The sequence below is a fragment of the Carex rostrata genome, chromosome 8 (assembly GCF_964058835.1).
Source record: "Carex rostrata chromosome 8, lpCarRost1.2, whole genome shotgun sequence".
NCBI classification, from domain to species: Eukaryota; Viridiplantae; Streptophyta; class Magnoliopsida; order Poales; family Cyperaceae; genus Carex; species Carex rostrata.
Genome location: NC_135925.1, coordinates 6080929 through 6089423, shown reverse-complemented (window position 1 = coordinate 6089423; position 8495 = coordinate 6080929). Strand labels below are relative to the sequence as shown.

Sequence of the window (8495 nt, the reverse complement as noted above, 5' to 3'; positions counted from 1 at the left end):
GAAATTTTTTGAATAAATGCCAAGTCCTTAATTAGTGTTAATTTAGACTTGTGATATCTAATTGACAAATCAAATCAAAGTTATAAAAAGTTACGACATCACTTATAAATATATAAGGCATACACCCTAAACAAAAAAACTAAAAATATTTAAATAAAAAATATTAAGATCTCTAAAAAAAAAAAAAAATAGAGGACCACCCAACATAGGGGCGGCCAGGTTCCTAATGGACCGCCCCTACCCAGGCGGTCCGCTAGGAGTGTGGACCGCTCATAGGACGGGCGGTTGGGGCAGTTTTGAAAAAAATCTAAATCCGAGACACTTTTGTAAAAATCTATTTTTTTAGGGTTTTAATAAAAATGTCCGTAAGGGATTCAAGAATAGCACTAACTTTGGCTATTCCGGATTAGTAGAAATATTGTTTTGATTGTATGTTAGGAATAGCAAATGGAGGGAAGAAATATAATAATGATTTATTTGTTTTTATTTTTTCAACTAACTTTTATATTTATAATAGCTTATTAAATACATATGAAGCATCATATTTTTCAATAATACAATTTAATCACAATTAAAATTTAATTAAACAATATCACATAAATCACACAAATTAAATTTCGAAACAATTTTTTTACTATTTAATAACAAATTTCAAAATAAATTACACAAATCACAAATACATAAATTAGAACATGTAAGAAATAAATTATGCAAAGATACAAGGTCTATAATGCAAAAAAACAACATTTTGATTGCAGCTAACATCTCATTTTTTGAGTTGATATATTGATCTATGGTCTCCAAGTATTGTGAGTATGATTTACTAGTAAGCTTAAAAACAAAAGAAAACCAAACTGATACTATAATGGCACCAAAGTTGCCCATTCCGACCTCCTGTTACTAAACTGATACCAATAGTCAAACCAAATTGAAACTCGACAAACCCTTGTATCAGCAGATAGACAAGACCAAGATAAGAAAAACAAAAAAAGAATCATTCAATTTGAGTAATCTAGCTGAAAATGGTGAAGTTTTAAAGTTCAGCTTCTTTAAAACACAAAAACTGGTATTGACTTGTCATTTATCTCAATACAAACCGAAATTAAAATATGGTTAGAAATGAATTTAAGCCAAACTGTTTTACTCACTGGTAAATAACATTCCCATGAACACACAGAAACAAGTTTCACATTATTTGGATTTTTCTACAATTTGTAGTGAATTTTCAAAATTCAGTGTTTAAACACAAGTTCTAGCTCACAAAAATAGCATATCGGTACCAAACTGACCATGAAAAGAACTTAAATTTGACATAGTTCTGAATCATGAAATGAATTGAAAATAATTGGTGTAGGTCACGACTCCCTAAAACTTTAGACCAAACTAAATCCAGATCAATTCAAACCAAACCCAATCTAAGTCAAAGCTTGTGTCAAACCCTTCAAATACCAAGGATCAAACAAGGTATATACCTTCCACTGCTGTCGTATCTATCTACTTCTTGTTATACCGAGAAGACAGTCTTGGCGTTGATTTTGACAATTTTGCAGCAGAGCGAGATTGGTGTGAATCTCTGAAACCGGAAAAAAAAAAAAAGGACTAACGGAAAAAAAAAAAACAGAAAAGAAACATAACAATCTCTGAAATCAGCAAATTGGTGTGAAACAACTAATTGGTTTGAAGGTTCACTCACAAATGAAAATTAATAGAAAATAATAAGATATAGAGACAGGAGTCGAGGGAATAAAATATTAGCATTGTTATTGTTCACATGGTAATCTAAAATAGTACTATACTAATTTACTAATATATATACTAGTAAATTCGATATGATAAAAGAACAAAGAAAGTGTGCCCCGGCTTAATTTGCACTAGCAGATATATAAATCAGCAGCAGCAAAGATTCTCTTATCCTTCTCTATTTGTCTCTATTGCTTTTATGACACGAAATAATAATGCCTCGTGCTTACAGTGAAGTGAATCAAGAACCAACGAAAAATAAAAAAGAGAGAAAAAAACCTAATTAGCAAAACCAGCAAAAATCCCAACAATCTCTGAAATCCATCTTCCGATCTGACCCCCTGTGCTCCCCATCCACTAATTTCTAAACTTGCTAACAAAAACGAGATCGGAAAAGAAGAGAATATATACCTTCCACCGCTGTCGTTCTCCGCTGCTACTGATATGGGTCTCTATCTACTCCTTGTTACACCGAGAAGACAGTCTTGGCGTTGATTTTGACAATTTCGCAGCAGAGAGACGGAGATCTGCACCAGCGATATTTTCTCCAAGAAAGAGTTACTGTGGAGTGAGGAAATGTGGAGGGAGGAGAAGGCAGTTGAGAAATGAATAAAAAAAAGCATTCAATCTATAAGTATTTGAACCATCCTCTTACAAAAATTAATATTTAAGTTTGTTTTATCTTTCAAAATTCATAATATTGTATCTATCACTTTAAATCTGAAAATCTTTCATATGTAAATATACGTCGTATTAGGCTTGAAGCGATTAAAAATTATTTACATTAATACATTTTTACAAACTCTTGATAACAATCAAAACAAAATTAATTTGAATAAAAATATTTGATCCCTCGTATATATATTCATGTATTTCCGGTTTTTGAATTTGAAGTGACAGGTGGAGTCACTTTTTTTGTCAAGATTCGTGCTTTCTGCTTTAATATTCGTGTTTATGCGCATTCGAGGAGGAGCCCAATCCAGAAAGCCCAACCCATATTGGGCCGATTTACTATAAACATTCTCAAAATTTTGTAACCGTAATCCAATTATCCAAAGGACAATAACTTGTCATGCTCATAAAAATTCAACTACCCCAATTACTTTCCAAAAATTGAAGCAACCTCAAATTTCTAACCGTAATTCAAATGACAGTTACTTGTCCTTCACAACAAAATTGAACTACCACAATTTTATTTTCTAATTTTAGCACATTTTCCATTATTAGAAGACCTTTCCTGCAATTTAATAGCTCTCAACAACTCTTGTGCATTTCTTTTCCAAACCAAAAACATTCTTCTAAGAATCACCATGAAGAGCCTGTTGCTGGCAGAGCTCCTCGTATTCTCACTGGTCTTTGTGAACATTTGTGTTTCAGCCCGAACATTATCAAAAAATGTGTTACTAGCCGGCGTGGAGCAACCCGACGACAACACAATTCCAACCAACAGTTCCAACAACTCGTCGGCAATCAATAAATCTAGAACTAACACTTCCAACAACTCGCCGGTGATCAATAAATCCAGAAGTAACACTTCCAACAACTTGCCGGTGATCAATAAATCCAGAACTAACACTTCCAACAACTCGCCAGCGATCAATAAATCTAGAACTAACACTTCCAACAACTCGCCGGCGATCAATAAATCTAGAACTAACACTTCCAACAACTCGCCGGCGATCAATAAATCTAGAACTAACACTTCCAACAACTCGCCAGCGATCAATAAATCTAGAACTAACACTTCCAACAACTCGCCGGCAATCAATAAATCTAGAAATAACACTTCCAACAACTCGCCAGCGATCAATAAATCTACAACAAACATTTCCGACAGTCTGTCAGGCACTAATGATTCTAGAAATGATAATGCAATGGGGAATGTCACCACGACAATGCCGACAATTCCATCGATGCCAAACTTCTCGGCTTTGTCGAGTCTTTCTTTGCCGCCGATGCCATCTGCTCCGAAGCTGCCGAAAGTCCCTACTAATATTTCTATCTTGGGACTAGAAGTACCTATTCCAAAATTTGTGAGATCCATGATTAATGGTGGTCAAACTTAAACTGAGTGTTGTTTTGTTCATCTCATGACAGCTTGATGCAGTTCTTAGCCCTCTTTTTTGTTGTGCATTTTTTCTTATAAGAGGGTGGTGCTGGATTAATTATGTTAACCAAAAAATGTATATATTTGAGAGTGTCAGATTATTGTTATTGTGCTTGTTGGTTTTCTATGTTGATGGTATGAATTCAGATCTAGTGCACCTGTTAATGCAGAACAGAATCAGATCTGAATTGTCCGTTTTAATCTGGCATTAATTTCATTTTGACACAGTCAGTACATTTAGAGGATACTCACTTTGATGGTATGAACATGAGAATCAACATCATACATTTTTTAAGCATTCAAAATTTCAACATTGTTTTAGAAAACTTCTCCAGTTTTGAAAGATGATTGGAATTAGAAACTTATCTATATATTATGATATCATATCCGAACTAAGGAAATCACAATAAGCATCCACCCACAGGGAAGTTCCCATCTCATAATTCAGAAGTCTTGAATCTTGGAAGGTTGTTAGTGGTTACGGGTCAGATGAAAGCATTTTATACACATACTCGTAGAGTCTTGCTCATACTCTATTCCAGAAGCGAAGCTACAGTTTAACAGTGGTAGGCAGATTCTTTAATGGGCCTTACTACTGTTGAATTTGATTCTGTCTGCCTCTGACTCAGATTCTTTAAGTTAATTTTGTATCTTTTGAAGAACGATAATGGTGATCGAAAAAAGTTTTAAAGGGCGAAGAATCCTGACTGAGTTGGAAAGAAGAATCTTCAACTATTTCTGTGGCTAGACTTGACTTTCTACTATAAAAAAAATTAAATTTGTAGTGGTTCACAGTAAATCTTATCGTTTAATATCGGAATTCAATTAAGATTTTACGTATTTTGTAACTAAAGTGAAGAAAAGATGTACAGCTGTTGACAAAGATTGTTCACTTAAAAAAACAGTGGTTGTTTATTTATTTTTTGTTTGATTAAAGTAAAGAATTGAACTATACTGGACTACAAATTTGATTGTTATGAAAATGTAAAAGTAGAATTTTTTTTTTTGTTAATATCGTTCAAACTTTTTAATATTTTATGGAAAAATATATTTTATTTTTAAAAATAGATAAATTTTAATTTTTTAAGTAATTATATACTACAAATTTAATTGTTATATGTTCAAATTTAATTATTATGAGTGTTATTAATATTTAATCTGTGTTCACTGTGGCTAAGATAATCCTTTTTCTTTTAAATTGTGAATATGCAATTTAGTTTGTTAAGTGATAGTACTATTTTTTTTTAGAAATCACAAGTAATTATTTGAGTAATTTTAATACTAATCAGCAATTTAGAAATTAAAATCGATTCAATAGGTGAAGACGCGATTTGGTAGGTGGCTCAAGGGAGACAGAAAGAAGATTATGAAGACGATTCGAATCTAAACCCATTTAAAAAAAAAAATATAACTCAAATCCAATTTCTTATTACTCCTGACTTAAATTCTGACTACACCCACTGCTCTATCCTCGTTAAATATTAACTTCTTCATATCAAACTCTTACGCGTTAAAATAACGAATAACAAAAAAGATAACAATAATTATTCAATAAATTGAAACAAAAGAACACCTACTGAATCCTGAAACAGGAAAACTCAAAGCCCAAAGCCCAAAAAAACCCACGAACAAAAAAGTTCCGATCCGTATTGAATACAATACTAGGTTTTTCTTTTCTTTTTTCTTTTTCATGGTAACAGTAGGCAAAAAATCCACTGAGGATATGCTTCAGAATTAGAAAAAAAGAAAGAAAATGAGGATAATGTTAAATTTCTTATTCTTAAATTAGGATAAAGTTTCTCGAATAATAAAAAAAAGAGTAATTATAATATTCCCCACGGGTGATGATACTAACACAATCAGTTATTTTATTAACACAACAATTTTAATTTTTTTACTTGTATGGACAAATTTGTCCTTGCCTAACTTCTCTATATAACATGTCTTTTTTAAGATACATTTTCTTTATATTTCTTAGAATTAATTATTTATTTTACTTTCATTACTAAAAAGTCTAGTGAAATCTTCGTGAACTTATTGGAAATGTTTCAACTTTTTCCAAATTTGAAAATTATAACCGAAAGAAATTACTAGATAATCATTTTTTTATAGAAATACACATTTATATGGAGAAATACACATATATTTTTTTGCTTGACTATCTTTATACAAATTGGTTCTTTTATTGTTTTATTTGACAACTTTATTCATAATTTTTTTCATCTTTATTTCCTCACAAAATTAGTTCATTAAAATAAACTTATATCTTGTACGTTTTCTTATTTGGATTAAAATTAATCCAAAATATATCGTACCTTGTATTGATTTATAATTTATCGTTATTTTTAGATACAACACTAAAATATATTATTAAACTACAAAAGAAAATCTGATCATAATAAAAAAGAAATAGCGAAATACTACAAAATAACAATATAAAAAATTACGTAGAATTAATGTAAATATGTTGTGCTTGAAACAACTAATCTTTTACTGCAACATAAATTAATAAAAAAAAATATTTCATCCTACAACTTCTCTTAACATTGTTTTATAAAAGCAAAACTTCATTGTTGACTTGAGAAAAATCACATATTAAAGATATATATTCTTACTATGTTTTTTAAAGTCCGGCTAGTATGACATTAGTGTCATGTGATATCGATCTTTAAAATCTTTTGGATAGACCTCAAATGACAAATTTAAACCTCTCAAACCGACCTAATTCAATCGTGAGTGATGTGTTTACATATAAATTTTGAATTATTTTAGTAACAAGTCAAGCGGTAAAAAAAATGATGAAAAATGAATGCATTAAAATTAACTTAAAAAAAATTCCACATTTGACTGCTTGACTTGACATTAAACAAATTCAAAAAATTATAAATTTTGTATGTAAACTCATCACTCATCAAGTTGAACGGTTTGGATTCATCGTTTAAAGCATGTCTGGTAGGTTTTGGAGATAGTGTCATTTAGATTGAAATGATACCAATATCATACTTGCCGGACTCATTATTAAAATATATATAAATTCAAAATAACACCTCTTAAAGAAAAGGCTGCAATAAAATCACAAATTTTGTTGAGCATGATATTCTCATGCTTTTATTGTAGTTATATATTTTCAAGTGATGTCATTTAAAAAAAAAAATAGTAAAAATAAACGTGTTGATTTTTTTAAACAACATAATAATATAGTAAAAAAATATATACTTCTGATACAATCTAAATATATTCAAACAAAAAGGATCAACAAAAATATTTACAAATATATTCAAACAGAAGAGGACTGAAATAATTATTTACGAAAGCTAAAATGATTTATGTACAAGTACAACTAGAGATGTATGGGTTACTTGAGTTTTCTTTTGTTGTCATTCTTTCAAGTTAAATAAGATCTAATAGTGAAGATTATATAGTAAGCAATAAATGGTCATTATGCTAAAAGATTGCATAATCTCAGGAGTTCAAAACCGGCAATTGAAAGATTTCTGTATAAAGGACAAAATTGTCTATAAAATTCAAAATTTTAAAGTTGTTGTGTTAAAATAAAAAATTATTGTGCTAATATCATCACCCATTCCCCACATATCCATCACCCATTTCATTCTCCAACTAACTTTCGATTTTAACTATAATTATAACTACTATTTCTAACAACCTTTATTTCTTTCCTCTTTCTCCCTTTCTCTTCCACCTCTATTTTCCTCTTTCCCCTCCATCTTCTTCTCCCACCTCCGCCTCCGCCTCCCTCTCCCACCTCCCTCTCTCACCTTCACCTCACCTCACCTCCGCCTCTACCTCCCTCTCCCATCTCCGCATCCCACCTCCACCTCCGTTTTTCCATTGATAAGCTCCCCTCCCTCTCCCACCTCGAAATAATAAATACAATAAGCTCCCTCCCTCTTACACTTTCGCCTCGGTTTTTTCCCTCTATGCCTGCTGCTCCTGCTCTAGCGAACGTTCTGCCGGAGATCATCCGTCACTCCATCCCAATCAAGCACGCCTCTGCTAAGAATGAATACTTCAATGTGTATGAATGAATACTTCAATGTGTTTGAATGAATACTAGAGCACGTCTCTACCGGGTCAGATCCATCACTGTCGATCCTATCAAAATAATTTTGTATATGTATATGCAATTAATCTTTTTCATGTTTATATTCCCCTTCCTCACTAAGTAGCGAGTTTTGAAAAGAACAAAACTTTATTAATGGTGAATTAGGCCACTGCGTATTTAATAAATGACATAAAAACAAATTTTGAAAAAAATAGAGATATATGAATGAATACTTAATGTCTTAGATATGAATACTTCAATGTGTATAGATGAATACTTAATATCTTATGTATGAATACTTGCGTGACAAGATATTAATACTTGTGCAACAGACAACTCGAAAGTATGTCATCATGGATCTCATTTGAAAGATAAAATTGTGTAGAAAACGTTCGTGGTTTTAGATTTGCAAAATTCTTCCCAGATCGTCAGAAATATTGGTTAGATTGAACGGAGAAAAAAAAAACCCACCTCTAAAAATATGTAAAAAATGGATGAGTGTGTATCCAGTTTTTATATTTACACTTACACGATAAGGATTAATACTTTCTCGATAAGAGATGAATACTTGTGCAACGGACAACT

The 8495-nt window shown here is 31.3% G+C and overlaps 1 long non-coding RNA gene across 1 annotated transcript; it reads right to left on the bottom strand.

Annotated features, from left to right (window-relative positions):
* Positions 1 to 1489: 1489 nt before the first annotated feature.
* Positions 1490 to 2323, bottom strand: LOC144558594 (uncharacterized). Its single transcript, XR_013512946.1, has 2 exons — positions 2152 to 2323; positions 1490 to 1573 (listed from the first exon to the last, which is right to left on the bottom strand). It is a non-coding gene; the product is annotated as an uncharacterized LOC144558594 (long non-coding RNA).
* Between the last annotated feature and the right edge of the window lie 6172 nt (positions 2324 to 8495).